General features: G+C 37.7%; 1 long non-coding RNA gene across 1 annotated transcript; it reads left to right on the forward strand.

The window, feature by feature from the left end:
* Window positions 1-2,012: 2,012 nt before the first annotated feature.
* LOC127812020 (uncharacterized) lies at window positions 2,013-3,031 on the forward strand. Its single transcript, XR_008025809.1, has 3 exons — window positions 2,013-2,233; window positions 2,311-2,368; window positions 2,666-3,031. It is a non-coding gene; the product is annotated as an uncharacterized LOC127812020 (long non-coding RNA).
* The last annotated feature ends 13,634 nt before the right edge of the window (window positions 3,032-16,665 follow it).

Here is a 16,665-nt window from a genome sequence, read left to right on the forward strand (position 1 = left end):
TTTCATAAGCGGTTGATTTAATACATCTTGATATTATTTTATATCAATTGGGATTGTTCTCCCAAGATTTCTTTTGGAATGGTGTAGTGATGCTAAGTTTTGATTCAAGATATGGTCTCTGTTATCGTAAGCTTCGTTTTGTATAAGTTTCCAGTCATTCGAATGAGCCTCTTTGTCATTCGAATGAGTTCAGTGGTATCCGAATGAGTTTTCAGTGCTATCGTAGGTTTTTCCCTTATAATATATCAGTCATTCGAATGAGTCCCTTGTCATTCGAATGAGTCATGTGTTATCATATCATTCGTATGTGTTTTTGGTTTGTCATTCGAATGAGCTTCCTTGTCATTCGAATGAGTCCTTGAAAATGCGAGTAAGCTGTTGCTTTGTATAGTCTAGCATTCGAATGAGCCTTCTTGTCATTCGAATGATCCATAAATTGATTCGAATAAAGTTACTGTTGCATTTGAATGAGTCGCTTTTAGCCAGTTCAAAAGTTGGAAATTTTTAAAATTCATTCGAATGAATTTGTGAGTCATTCGAATGAGTCCCTAATCAGATCCGAATAGCCTTGTTATATATCATCTATCATTCGAATGAGCCTTCTGTCATTCGAATGAGTCTCTGTCATTCGAATGAGTTTTCTGCCATTCGAATGAGCTTGCTGAAATCCATTTTTTTTTTATTCGAATGGGCTATTTTTTCATTCAAATTGCTTCATTTTGCTTCCTCAATCATCCAAATAGTATCAAATGGCATCCGAATGGCTTCCAATAAATTCTTTATTCAAGTCTTAAATTTAATATAAATATTCAAATTATTCAAATATTGAATTTTTATGCCAAGATATGATAAAATCCAATATGCCATGCCTATACTCAGAAATTTCAGAATATTTGAGTCTCAATATAGATGATAAAAATACCATGTTTAGCAGTTAATTATGACATAATCAGCATTATTTTGTGAGATTATGTGTAACACCCGGTGTTACAGGTGTTAAAAGAATGAGAGAGAAAGTGAGAAAATTCCAAAAATGCCCTTGAGAAGGTGTTGGATCCTTGAGATTGAGGGTGCCCTATGAGAGGGGTATTTTGGTAATTTGGATAGTGAAATCCAATATAAAGGGTATTTTGATAAATTGGAAATAATTCCTATGTGGAATTAGGTATGTAAGTGAATAAGATCCTAATTTGGTGTTTATGTGGAGATATATGGGATTAATAAATTCACAAGGGGTATTTGGGAATTTTGGAATTTAATTCCATAAAGGAATTTAATTATGGAATATTAGGAAACTGGTGGATATTCAATTATGTGGTAAAGTAATTAATTTTTCCCTATATTAGAGAATAAATGTGGTGATGCCACATGGATGGAGGAGATTAGAACTTGGAAGCCAAGGTTGTGTCTTGGAGTGACACATGGCATTTTGTGGTCCAAGTTAAATGAGAGATTAAATTAAATGCAAAAAGAAATGCTAAAAGGGTCTTTCAAGCATTTAATGAGAGGCATGATTATATGGATTAAAGAAAATCCAAAAGAAAATGGTAAATGGTCACCATTAATGCCTTGGAAAATATGAGATTTATTTAAATGAGAAAGAAAGCATTTATGTCTTTCAAAGTGGTCTCTCATGTGATGGTGAAAAATTGTCCCATTAAATTAAATGGGAAAGAAATTTATTTATGTCATTCAAGTGTGATGGTTATGAAAATAGTCCCATTAATTTAAATGGGAAAGAAATGATATTTCAAAGGATGAGATTAATTCTTGAAATGGGAAAGTGATCCAAGGGTTGCCATTAAATCTTGGAAGTTGGCATGGATTGCCAAATGGGTGGAGAGATTTTAAAGAGAAATGATTGGAAGGTGGAGATTTAATCTCCAAATTAAATCAAAGGCTAGGATTAAAACCTAGCAAAGCACATGGATTGTGCTTCCTTTGGATGGCTAAGATGTTGTCTTGTAAAGTGAAAAAAGATCCAATGGTGGATTTTAAGCAAGACTTAATGCCATGGATTGTGTTAGTTTGGAGGGTGAGGATTTATTCTCACCAAATAAATCTAATGGCTAGGATGCATTCTTGAAATATGAGGGAACTAGTATAAAATGGCAAGAAGGGAAGTCTTGGTTTCCTTTGGCCATTTGGAGAAAGAAATGAAGAAGGAAAGAAAGAAAGGGAGATAAGAAAGTCTCCCATGGAAGAAAAAGTGAAGAAGAAGAGAAGAAATCAAGTAAGTGCATTCTTCCTTTCTTTATTTAGTGTTTTTTTATCCAAAGAAAGTGAGTTCTTGTTTGAATGCCATTTTAGATGGGAGAAAATGAAGATGGAAGCTCTCTTGAAATGGAGATTTAATATTCAAGAAGAGGTAAGGGATGGCCCCATGGGAGGGTGGCCTTGCAATGAGTTTTAAATATGTTTCATAAATGTATATGTTGCATTTGGCATGTTCTTTTATGTTCATGAGACTTATGGCCATAGGTTAGTTGGGAACATGGTTGAAATGGTGGGTTGATGCCTCTAACCTTGGAGGGTTGTGAGGGCAAAGAAACCTAGCCACACTTGCATGCATTTGGCATCATATAATCTTGTTATGTTCATATTTATTTTGCATTGCACCCTTATTGAGCTTAATAGCTCATGAGGTTTTTACCCTCACATGTAGGTTGTGAAAACATGGTAAAGTAAAGCAAATGGTGGAATGGCATGTGGGAGCATGAAAAGAAGATTCAAGTGCATGTTATGGCCTATGGAAGCCTATGTTGTTATGTTTGATTTATGAGATGTAAACTTGTTTGGTTGGTGATGGCTTATTCAAGCCTAAGATCATGTATGTAATTTATATTTTAGGATGTTTGATTTTATTGTGAAATGAGGCATTGGCTTAAGGCATGTTGAAGCCTAGGTTGGGTGAAAGCCTCATTGTTGAGTATGTTGTGGGAAGCAACTAAGATGTAAAGTAAAATGGTTTTGTTGGAAAAATTTGTGTGTGTTTGATAATGTTATGGAAGTATTGAAAGTTGGGTTTAAGCCTTGATTATGGAGAATTAAAGGCAAAATCAAAATGAATGTGAAGCATTTTTGATTATTTTAAATTCTGGAAAAATTGGGTTAGGAGGCCCAAGAATATAAAAAAAAAAAAATGAAGTTGCAGCCTGGCTGCAGCAGGGGAAGCAGCAGCCCCGCGCGCGCGCGGGTAGCTGCGGCCGTGCAGGCGCGCGCACGCGGCCACGCGCGGCATGCGCAGCCAACGCCCCGTGGGGCCCCGCGCGAGCCCCGGGGCGCGCCGTGGGCCCCGCCGGCCAATTTTTTAAAAAATTGAGAAATTACGGGGCGTTTCTTAATTGAATTTGGGCCCCGGAGGAATTTTCAAAATAAAGGGATTTTTCGGGCATTTTTGGAGAAAATGCCGAAATTTTGAAAATTTGAAAATGATGAGTTTTTCCTCCAAAATTGGTGATCCATCAATGGATTGGTTTAAATGGTGATTTTTAGAGCCCGGTAAAATTCTTGGTCGGAAAAGAATTAAATTCAAATGAGAAAATAATGATTGGGCGTCTTTGCGAGATTTCTTTTTAACCAAACGCGGTGTGGTTTAAAACCCAATTCTGCTAGTAAATCCTAGGGTTTAAGGGAAGGGAATGACGAGCCTAGTTCCCACCTAGGGCGTTTCTTCTTGAAACATAGTCTGCCCTTCATCAAAGACTAGGCAGGTGGACAATTCGGGTAATTGTTCACGAGTAACACCCGTAAGTGGGAGTAGGGCGTTACATTATGTGCATACATATTTGTATGAGCATTGAGCATGACTTTATGTGGAGCACTACATATCGTGTGCCAGCATTTATATGAGCATTGCATTATGCGCGCCAGGCGGCTTGTCCGCAGGGATCCCACTAGTATCAGTTCAATTATATCTCAGTTATGAGTTGCTCGCCTGATGTCGACCAGGGAGCTAGGGGCATATTGCCCAAAGTATGTGCTTACAGTTTTTATGTTTGTAGGACTCAGATCAGTCAGGTATGTATTACAGTTATGTGGGCCTACGTACCAAAGTTGCATACCTGCATTTAGTTACAGTTATGTGCATTACATCTTATAAATGCCATCCAGTGATTATTATATCTCTCAGTACAAGTTCAGTAAGTATTTTTATTAGTATCGATATTCTTCGATTCAGTCTCAGTTATTCTTTTTAGTTTATTACTTGCTGAGCTTTGTAGCTCACCTTGTACTCTTCACCATTCCAGGTCCTAGTGGAGGAGTATCAGATGTGGGGCCTAGCAGCAGTGTCCAGTAGTGTGTGTACATGGAGCCGCTCAAGACCAAAGATGTCTGGGAGTTGTTAGTTTATTAGTTAGTGCTTGATCAGTTTAGATTTATTTTATATTCCAGTTTAGGGATTTTCCCTTAGATGTAATTTATGGTTTTCAGTTATTGACTCAGAGTTTTATTTCAGTTGATTGAGATGTTCATTTTGGTATCAGATTTCAGTTTATCAGTCAGTTTATTTTATTATCTCCAGTAGCACCTCTTCTCGGGCAGTTCTAGGAGAGGGGGTGTTACATTTTGCATACAGGATTCTCAAAAAACATGTTTCGTGCAATAGAAGTCTCACATAAGAGAGAAAAATATAAGGTTTGGAGTTTAGGAGGCTCTCCTTGAAGGTTTATCTTTGGAAGTTACAATTTCACAGCAAATGGTTTAGGTTTCTGTAGAAAACACAAGTTTCGGTAAGCCTAACCTCCCATATTTTTACATAGGGTTAAAGGACATTAAATTAGGGACAAAACTAGAAAATTGCAAGACAAGAGGGCCCCTCACGCGCCCTGGGAAGGTGGCCTACGCACCTTCTGAAAGTAAAGCAAGATTGCTATGAGACAAGCAGCGTAGTTCAAATATTTTGAACCTTACCTCGATCTCGGCAATTGGATCAACGTCGAAATTAAATCATTCACATACAAATAAAATAGATCTAACTTTTAGATTTTTGAGTCGTTCGTGGATTCGAGCCGTCCAAGCGTCCGACCTCTAACTTGTGATACGCGGCACGCGTCCGTTGGCGAAGAGAGATGAATGGAAGTGCTAGCTCCTTCTCCTAACAAGGCTTGTGAATGGACGGGAAAATAATGATTTTTCAAATCTTGAAAACTATAAAAATAAAAGCTTAATTTGGGCATCCCATAAAGGGGTATTTGTAGAGGAACAACCTCCTAGGGTTTCCTAAACCCTAATAGACATGGATTGACTCATTTATCCTAGTCCATCTAGAATCTTAAGTGGGCCAAATCCATTTATTAAATATTTGACCAAAATCTAATTCAAGCCCAAATATTTAATTTAATATTTGGCCCAAATCTAATTTAGTCCAAATATAATATTTAATATTTAATATTTGTCCAAAATCTAGTTTAATCTAAATATAATATTTAATATTTGGCCAAAATCTAATTTAGCCCAAATATTAATTTGATTTAATATTTGGCCTAAATATTTTATTTAGCCCAAGTATTAAATTAAGCCAAAATTATTAAATTAAAAACTCTTTTCTAATTTAATCAATTGTCATTTTACGAAACTCTTCCCTATATGACAACCTCTCGTCATGTCGACGTCATTACGTCTATTTGTTCTTTTTTCATGAGAACCTAAGACAACACAAGTTCTTGTCGAAGTGTCCCACTTAACCATACGTTTGCTCTCCTAGTTTAAGCCAGGGACCGTACCTTTTTGCGTATGGTTCATTAGGCTTCCGAATATGTAACATCCCATATTTTCAACTCAGATATGATCTAATACTTGGGGAAATAAAGCATTTTCTTTGAAATCGAAAGATTTGGTAGGCACATGTGTGATTCCCGGGTGAACTTTCAAGGAGCAAATGAAGGATTTTCGAAGAATCGTGGAGTATAAAGCAAGAGATCATCATCTTAAGGGATTTTGGAAGGGTTTAAGCAATTCTGGGGCTCAAGTGACATAAGGGCAAAGAACTTTTGGGCCAAGGGGTTATTTGTGAGAAACTTAAAATATCTACTAACTAAGTGGTTAGGGGAACCAAATGGGCTAGCAAGTTGTTGGAAATGTAATCATGATCAATGATGAGAAATGTGGAAAATGCAATTAACCATGTGGGATGTAGTTGTTAATTAAAGGTGTAATGATGGGAAATGTAGAAAATGAATTAAACCATGTGGGATGTAATGACAGGAATATTGGAAAATCTAGTTAAACATGTGGAGGTTCAAAATATCAGGGACACGTGGCAAACTTTGGTTGAATGCACATGGATGGAATGATGACGCGACACGTGGCGCGATTTGGTTCGTCGAAGTTTCCTATAAATAAGGACTTTGGGTTATTCATTTGGGCACCAAGAAAGGAGGAAAAGAAAGGGAGTTTGAGAGAGGAAACGCTGCTAAAGAAGGCGAAAAATCTGCTAAAGAACGAGGGAGAAAAGGCCTTGTCAGGAAAGATCAAATCACCACCGTAAAGCACTCTAAACAACATTGAAACTACAAGGTAAGTCTGATTTATTTTTATAATCCTGTAGAAGGTTGAATAAGAGTGTCGTAAGTTCAAACGGGGGTCGAATCAAACCTAAAACGAGGAAGTTATGGCCGAAATACCAAAAGGTGGAGAAGCTGTGCGTTTTTTAAGGGAGGTGCGTCAGCCACCTTCAGGAGGCACGTGAGGGCACGTGCGACCTCCTCTTGGCCTGCAATTTTTCATCATTGACCCAATTTTAATTACCTATAACCCTATGTAATCACACTTGGTGTTTGGTTTACTGAAATGCATGATTTTTGCAGAGAACCCATCCCCGCCCATTGTGAACAGTGCTTCCTAGGGTAAACCTTCAAGGTGAGTGGTTTTCGCATGCTTCTTCCTTCCTGTTGATTATTCCTTGGTCTCATTTGTGTGGGGTTGGTGGCTTACATCTCATGTTTCCTTGCTTTTGAGCATTTCTTTCTTATTTTACCTGCATTACGGAGTTTGTTGTTGTGGTTCGTTGATGGAGTTAAACATGATTACTCTCGCGCTTGGTTTGTGGTTTACACATCATATTTTCCTTGGTTTGTGCACATTGCCTACAGGTGGGGTTGTGCCTACTTGATATTACTTAGTTTGTACATATTCCTTCTACTTTGTCTTTAACATATTATTTAGTGATAGTGGCTATTGGTGGATCGAGAATTTGTATATGATGATTGGTCACTTGTTGGTGAATCATCATGATGATCTGGGGGGCAATCCCGTGCCTATAGGTGGGGCTATGCCTACAGGTGGGGTTGAGGGGTTGGACTTCGATCACGTGCCTACAGGTGGGGCTAAGGCGTTTCACACGAGGGTTGATCGGAATGATGGTGACTCGGGGAGACTTCTTGATATATTACATTTTGGCTCTTGCATGCACTATTTCCTTTCTTTCTTACCACTCACTTAGATGTTATTATCTAACTTCGAGTGTTTTATACCCTTAGAACATTCAACTTCCAGGTACATCAGAAGTGTTAGGTGTTCCAGGTTCCAGTTCGAGTAAGGGCAAAGAGGTGGTGCTACACTAGCTTTGGGTTTTGCAGCTACCTTTGTCTTTATTTCATTATGTAACCTTGTAAACCACAACGATGTATTGTAATAGCAGTTAGGGTACTCAAGGTTGTAAGGGGTTTGTGTATGTGAGTGTCCTATAGCTGTACCTTCAGTGATGTGTTGAGTTATTTTTGGAGTATTGGAAGTCATGAGCATTTCTAATACTTGTAAATGAAATCTAGTGGAAAGCCCTTTATTTAGCTTTGGTTAAGCTCGTAGGTCGATCCAATGCTTCCGTTGGTAAGGGTTTCCATAATGCTATAGGTGATGTCTTCTTATATTTCACATTGTTGTGTATTTGGAAAAGCGGGGAGTTACAGAATATGTTGGCAATGTGTTGGTACAAACACATAAGATAAGATTGGCCGCTAGCAAGGCGTTATGTAACTCCCCACTTTTCCAAATACGCATTAACTTGAAATATAATTAAGACATCACCTACGGGCATTATGGAAACCCTTACCAACAGAAGCATTGGATCGAACCTGCAAGCTTAATCAAAGCTAAATAAAGGGGTTTCCACTAGATTCCTTTATATGTACAGGAAACGCATAGAACCTTTAATAAACCCAAAAGATAACTCACTACTTATAGTTATAACTGCAACACATGCCTAAGCTAGCGAATAAACCCTCATCATGGTAACTTCCCCATACAACATTTGAAGTGCACCAATTAAGATATTACACCAACACATCCCATGCATTTAATACAAGCTCTGGCATCCTAACTGCTATTACAACACATCATTCGGGTTATATAATAACATAATGAAATAATGGCTAAAGCTGGCTACGAGACCAAATCGGAAAGAACCCAAAGCTGGCAAAGCTCCACCTCTTTTGCCACGTTTTGAACTAAAATCTGTAACACCTGATATTTCTAATAAAGTTGGGACGTTGAATGTCCTAGGCGTATGAAACACCCGAGTTAGATAATAACATCTAAGTGAGTGACTTAGAAAAGGAAAGTATATGCGTACAAATGCAATAATACTATTATGAAATCCACCCCTGTGGTAGCAATGCCAAGCTGTTGCAATCACCCCCGCGGTCATCATAGTCACCCCTTGGCTCACTGCAAGAGCATGAGTTCTTCCATGATGGCCCAACAACTAGCCACAGTCACCAACACAAACATGATATATGACAAAGTAGAAAGAATATGCATAACCAAGGAAAAAAATGACATGTAAGCCACAAAGGCATGATATGCGAGCCAACATACACACACAAGTGAAGCAAAAAATTCTCAAAGTGTCACAAACATGCAGGAATCACTCACCTTGATCGTTTCCTTTCGATAGCACTGTTTATTGCCCGGTTTCGAGCATTAGGGCTGTTTTTGCAGAAATCACGGATTTTAGTAAACCAAACATTAAATATTTTACATAATATTGTAGGTAATTAAAATAGAGAGCAACGGTGAAAATTTCAGACCAAATGGAGGCTGGACGCGCTCTCACACGCCCCCGGAAGGTTGTCCACGCGCCACCTCCTTCCTTGTTACGGATTTTACAACCTAAAATTAAAAATGCTATAACTTGCTCATTTTTGCTCCGATTCGCTCTCCGTTTGAACCTACGGACTCCTATTTTCATGCTCTACGACCCCATGGAATGAAAATTGGCTTACCTTTTCGGTTTCCTTTCTGTTTTGGAAGTTTTCCGACCAGGTCTCTCTATCTTTTCTTCTTTGCTTTTTCTTTGGTTTTTCTTGCACTTGCTTGCTTTCTTTCTTCTTAGCTTCACATGGCCTTTCCTCCTTCCCTTTATATAGCCTTTAAATTCCCAAATCTTTAAGATTTCACTTGGCCTCCAAGTTGTTCATTTTCTACCCTAGTAATTATTACAACTTTGAAATTTTCCTATCTTCTAATGCAAGCCTCCATGCCTTCCAATCCTAGGCTTCCAAATACACCTTCAAGATAAGCTTTATCATCTTATTCCCTTTCAAGAAAATCCTATCTAATCCTAATCTTCCAAGTTTAGACTTTTAGGATAAAAATCAATCATTACAACCATTCTTCCTTTCCAAGCTAACCTTACAACTTCCAAGCTAAGTTATTCCAAGACTTTTAGGTAACATTTATTATTACAACTTCCAAGCTAAGCCTCCTTAAGACTTTTGGTGTAAGATTAATCATTCTTCCATAAGACTTTAAGGTGAAGTTCCAAATCTAATGCTATCTCTCTAAGTCATGTCTTCTAGGGTAAGGAATCATCATTGCAATCATTTCCTTTATTACGTTAATGCCCTGAATCAAAATACCATTTATTTTGCTACTATAATTTCCATTACAACATCCAAGTTTTATATCAAGTTCCGGGGTATTACAAGTCATGCCTACCCAATTATTCAGAAAGATTCATAATCTCCAAATAACCTTTCACGAGCATGGTTACCGTGTAATTCAATCATCTCGTCAATGTATCTTATCTAATCTCAAGTCTGGTGATGTGTTGCTTGATTACGATCACATGAGTTTTCTTTGGTCCACCGGATATCCTCACTCAATAGAAAATGAATCAATAACTCTTTATTAATCTCTTTCACCATTGCCATTGATTTAAAGTGAATATCCACCGAAGGAGCCTTAGATACATCATCCTCTATCAAGGGATAAAAGAGTCCCATCTTGATTATGCACTCATCTCCATAAGTCTGACGATATGCTCAACGATCGCCCACGTGCAGCCTTTGTCTAGGCCTATCGAAATGATGTCAAAGCATACCAGTCTTCTTATGAGATGACCGTGACAACCTCATGTCCAAGAATTAGTTACACCCATCTCGTATGAGAATTCCATCAACTTATAACCAAAATGGATTCTCATGGAAAGTCATGTCCAGTGACACGTTCTCCAACATTTGTCACCTATGTACTTGTCTAGGCATCCCCATGCCTATGGGTGTGAGACCCCCATTTCTATCACATGGCAAAAACATAGCACATATAAGTCTTACCATAATTATCAATGTCTATTCTTGACATTGCTATGACTTGGGACATTTAATGATGTTGAGAAACTGTGATACATCATCTCACATCTTTATAGGTTAATCATAGTATACATCATATGGATTTCTATCTAGTTTCATTTGGTCATTACAATAATAACAAGAAACTAATAGAACTACTTTTGTAAAATTAAATAACTCTTTATTCAATAATAAATATGATTACGTCAGTGTACAATTTTCCCAATTTGGTTAGATCTAGAGCACCTACGCTAACACCTTCAAGCGCAGCCACTTCCCAACGCGTGTATCTCACGCATCACCCCTCTGTTTCGGATAGTTTCGCCTACTTTTGATTTTTCGGCCATAACTACCTCATTTTAACTCTGATTTGACCCTCGTTTGAACCTACGGATCCCTTTTTTCCCCCTCTACACAATTAATAAAAAAAATGGACTTACCTCGTTGTTTTTATGACTGTTTAGGATGAACTTTGGCAAAGACCCGAAACTCCGACGAGTCTCGTTCTCCCCCACTTCTCTTTCGATTTCTTCCCTTCTTCTTACAAAATTTCCTCCCCTCTCTCAAGAGTATGATCCTTACCTTAGAAGCCCTCAAACCTTAAACTCACTTGGAATGTTTTGAGAACAACCCATGGGCTTTATTTATAGATTTCTTGGACCAATCATGTGTTGCCACTTGTCTCAAGATAAGCTTTGGACTCTAAAGACTCAAAGCTATAATTGAATGTTGCTTGAAATCCAAAGCAATATTGGATTGAGTTTTAAAATCCAAAGAGATCCAAAATTATATTGGAATAAATCTTGAAATCCAAAGTGATTTATTTATGCAAATACCCCAAACTTCTTCCAAATGCGATTTTGGCCTTGATTAGTTCTCAAGTTTTGATATTTTACCACATGAACCCCTAAGTCCCATAATTCTCAATTGGCCCAACAAAATTTGGAAAAATGTCATGTTCAACTGAAAACAAAATCACACTTAGGCCCTAAATCCATGTTTCAGCCGCAAACCTTTTGTTTCATGCCGAAACCAATTAAAGGGTTGTTTTATTCACAAAATTAGAGCATTTTTAGGGTTTTGTGGATTTCTCGAAAGTGTCTTACCATTGCTGCATCACTTACCCTGCATTTATCACTTTTTATATTCTTTTTGGATTAACTCAACTTATTTAGCAGCTATTTATGTTCACAAAAAGGGTGAGGCATTTAGACTCGCCAGTACACGAGTGTGATTGTAGCAGAAAATTTATGTATGTTTCCGGGCAAGACTGGGTCGATTCATAGGGAGATTACTCATGGAAGGAGATAACCACACTAGTTCTCTTGATTAATAAGACAATAAGATGAGATCAAACTAAGTGCAATATAACTGTAATGTGGATATAGAGAGGTCTTGGGTCAAGACAAATCTGGTGCCAAACCCAATTGATTCACCATATAGCTTTCTTTGATGTAACTAAAAGTTCAAATAGCTTGGATCTTAACCATAAAATATACTACTGAGATGATGATAACTCTTTATTTAAGCAACCTCCATACATGGCATGGAGACTCTATGTTAAGCAGTTATCATAAATCAGTGTATAAATAAGGTTTTAACAAAATAGTCACTTGGGGCTTGGGTATGAGAACGTTTCCAAGTCAAACAATTCCCATACGTGTCATGGAAACTCTAAGTTAGGCATATGAACCAATCCAAGCCTGAGATTTTCATTAAGAACATTTCTCAAACTATTTTTTGCTTCTGTTACTTGAACATCTGAGGTTCTGCTATCTTGATTCATTAGTGGCTTTAGGCATCGTCCTTGCCTTAACCCAAGGATTGAATTAGCCACACATCTTCATGGGAAGTGCACAACTAAAACTAATCTCAACGGATGATTACAGAGAGAATAAACGGGAACAAACAACAAGCACTAAATAAACTACTGTTGTATTGATTACTGAAACGAACTACAACTTGAAAAGAAAATAAATGGACTTGTAATATATCTGGAGTAAAAGCTCAGAACTAGGAACTAAGAACAATAACTGAAGTACCACAAGTTTAAAATACAGACAAGAACTAAAACAAGCAAAACAGAAAAGAATACTTTTTAACTTTCCACTGATCCTCTTCTTTTTGTATTTTTCTGAGTACTCTGCTCTCTACCCACACTTGATTCCAAAGAATGTTGGTTCCTTTTTAATCTTGTTGCGCATGGAAGAGGGGACCACTTGGTGAAAAGTTGTTCAAAAAGTTCGTTGAATTTACCTTAGAGCGACCGTGTTCATTTGCACATGTCAGAGCATTTTCGGATTTTCATTCGAATGTGCGAGCAGGGATATTCGAATGTATGCTTAATTTTCTTGGCCGCTTGGATCATTCGAATGAATGCAAAGCTCATTCGAATGAATTTCATGCTTTACTGTTCATTGCACGGTGATTTCTTCTGTCATTCGAATGCAACAGTACTCTCATTCAAATGAATTTCTAATTTTCCTCTTGACTTCCTCTTAATATTCGAATGACTTGAGAAGCATTCTAATGCTATCGTTTTCATCTGAATGCTATTGGGTAAATACGAATCCCCTTGATGTCTTGAGTTTCTTCTACCTATTTGAATTAGTCAGCCTTCATTCGAATATCTCTTATATCTTCTTCAACTACAATCGAATGACTTAATCCTTATTCGAATATGTCTTCATTTCTACCATACAATTTGTTCATCTGAATATCTTTTCATACTCAATTACATTCGAATGACTTAGAGAACATTTGAATGAATCCGAATTACCTTGACTTCCTGATTTGCTGCTTCTTATTCGAATTTTGCCAACCTTATCCAAATGCGTTCTCGATGGTCTTCATATTTGAATGTTATGAATAATTCATTCGAATGATCTTAACTGGCTTCCATTCGAATTGCTCTATCTTTGAATATCTTCTAAAGACTCATTCGAATTACTCAGCCTTTATTCGAATGTGTTAGACTTCGTCAGAACATCTTCATTTCTTGGCTTCTTTTTCCTCTTTTTATCATGCCTTTGAAGAATTAATTCATCCTTTGATCTCTTTTCCTTCCCTTGGACTGGAACAAACATTCTTTAATATCTTTAGCTCATTACATGGATTAAGAGGCAATAAAAATATAACAAATTTTGGCATTTTTTAGCATCAATCACACCCCCTAACTTAAACATTGCTAGTCCCTTAGCAATTAAATTAAATGCAAGAATACTTCATCATCCACAAACTCGTTGATAAATTAAATCTCGTATGTGAAGCAAAAATGTATGATCAATAGCATAGGGACTTTGGACATTCAAAGAAATGTTTATTATTTGAACTTTTGTCCAGGGCATACTTTTTAAGTTAAATCAATCAGCATATTACATTCAATTCTCTAAGCTTTGATTGCAAACCTCACTGGATATGTCTCTCTTCAATAAGCTGATCACTCAAAGTTGCTCTCAAAGGATGTACCTCAATTTGGAGTAGATGTAATGCAAGTTCAAAAAGGTATCATCAATTATTAAAAATGTAATTAAGGATGGAGGGGACCTGACATAGCTTCATGATCAGAATAGTGTCTCAATGAACAACATTTAAAATTGACCAAGTCTCCTTGTTCTTGAGATTATATCCTGAAATTGCATGAATCATAGAACCAAGAGGGATCTTACTGGGAAGTAATGGGGCTAAATGGTGATGTGGGATAGCAAAGGGAATGATGGAAATCAAAAGGGTGCTTAGGTCTTAGGAATTTTCAACCTCAACTAAGAACAAATAAATAACTTTGAACTTTATTTTTTTTTTTTTTGTTTGATACTAGAAATAAATATACACATGTGATGCATTCATGCATCAATAGTTGAAATCATATCAGGATATCTAAATTCAGTTGGTCGTATCCAAACCTGAATTTAACTGCTATTCCAACTGATAATGACCAAGCCTCCATTGCTTCACCCTCAATGGCTACGGGGGTGTTTTTAATGTCCTAGACCTAGAGACAACCATTTTCCTTAAATGGCAAAGTGGTCTTTTAATGTCAGATTCCAGACGATTTTTTTTTTCTGTCTTTGTCATGGAAAAACAGACTAAGCCTACAGAATAATTCCCGGGACCTAACTAATGGATGAATTTTTTTTTTCATGGCTATGGTTTGGACAGAGGCAATAATGCAAATGGTCATATAAGGCTCAAGTGGGCTATAAATGGGAACTGATCCAAAAGAAATAGGTCAATTGGCTCAAGTGATAAGAAAATGATCCCTCTATGATGTTCCATAAAACAGTGTTATCCATTCAACTGGTTCCAAGCTTAGAGTCAGTTAAGTTTAGCTGTTATCATTAAAGACACTCAAAGCAAAGTGTTGTTTTGAAGCTATTGAAAAATGAGAGAATCAACAAAGCATTTTATTTTATGAGTTGGTGTTATTTCACTCAGAATAAACAGTTATGAGGCTTTAACACTTACTTGGGTAACAAGTCTCCATTTAATTTGAGAATTTGGGTAATTTGCTGACCATTTCACCATTTTTATATGCCATCCAAACAAATGAACAAAAATAAAGCATCCTATGTAGTCCTGGTCTTGGTTCTAAATCTCATACAGTTCTGTTTTCAAACAAAAGATTGTCATACAAATAATCAATTGTGAATCTAAAGCATAGAGTGAGCAAAGTCACTTTCATTGAAAAAGGAAAATGTAATTAATCTTTGTAGTTCATAGGTACAGAAGTTAAGCATGAAGAATCAAATCCTATGACTACTCAGTGCCATCAGTGGCATCATCAGAAGTGGTGTTCTCCTTAGTGGAGTCACCAGAAAGAGTCTTTGATAAGGGTTCAGCAGGAGGAACAGAGGAAGAAGATGGAATGGCAGGTTGAGGAGGAGCTACATGCTTAGGCTGTGGATGTGTCCTGATGTAGAAGGTGCACCCCCTTCATCTCTCCATATGTCAATGGTCCTCTGTATGCAAGTCTCAGCCTCGGCCAACTTGGTCTTTGAGGACTTCTGTAGTGGCTCCTCTATAGATGTGCTCAGAAGCTGACCTGCCTTCTGGTTCAATGCAGTGTAATGGTCATTCATGGTCATCTCTCCTGAATAGATGACTCTCTGCCTCACCTGTAGCTCCTCAAAAATAGCCTCATGTCTCTCCTATATCTTCTTCAATGATTGCTCCACTAGGGTTTCATGTCTCTCTTGCCTTTCTTGCATTTCTTTGACTAACTCATACAAATCTCTAAGTGAATGATCTCTCTCTTGTCTCTTTGTCTGGTCCTCTTGCAGTGGCGGTTCCTGAGATGGTTCTTCTTGTCCTCCAACCTACCTAGCTGATGCCTCTCCTTTCTTGGGTGTTGTTGCCTCAAGCCTCTTCAACTGCCCACTGCTTCTTCAAGTAGATGCTGGGCTGATCCTATCCATTGGCTTGATGACTTCAAAAGTTGTCTTCTCTTTTACCCTGTTTCTCAATACAAAGTAGGTAATCAGCCCTCCAAATGGTAGTCCTCCACCTCCATGTGCATGCTTGACCACTAGGTCTATGGTATCAAAAATGTGCTTGGCCAAGTCTATGTGTACTCCTAGGATCATCTTCCCCATAAATGTGGCTTGCTTAACCAAGACACTGCTAGTGAATGCATAGGGCATGAAATGGGAGCAAATAAGCCTATGTAATGTGATGCATTTAGGGGATAAATTCTTCTTTGGGAGGGTAGGACCTAACCAGACAACATCTTCTTTTTCTGTCAAAATCCTAGCCAGGTTCTCTTTACCCAAGTCCACACTTGCCTCCTCAAGGTCCCTCGGTGATGCCTCTCTTGGGATTTGGAAGGTTTCAGCAATGTCGGAGGGCTTTAACTCTATTTTTACCTTTCTCACTTCAGTAACTAAGCACCTATTTCCCGAGTCATCTCTGTCACTGGTTACATTTGAGTAAAACTCTTTGACTAGGGGAACGATGGCCTTGTGCTGAAACTTAACCCAAGACTGCCATCCTTTGGCAGTAATCAATGATAACAAATCACACGGGGGCTCTTCAAAATGTTCCAACATGATTCCCCTCTCACAAAGCACTGGTATTTTCGCATATCCCTCACTATAAT

This window comes from Diospyros lotus, chromosome 10 (assembly GCF_014633365.1).
Source record: "Diospyros lotus cultivar Yz01 chromosome 10, ASM1463336v1, whole genome shotgun sequence".
Taxonomy (NCBI): domain Eukaryota; kingdom Viridiplantae; phylum Streptophyta; class Magnoliopsida; order Ericales; family Ebenaceae; genus Diospyros; species Diospyros lotus.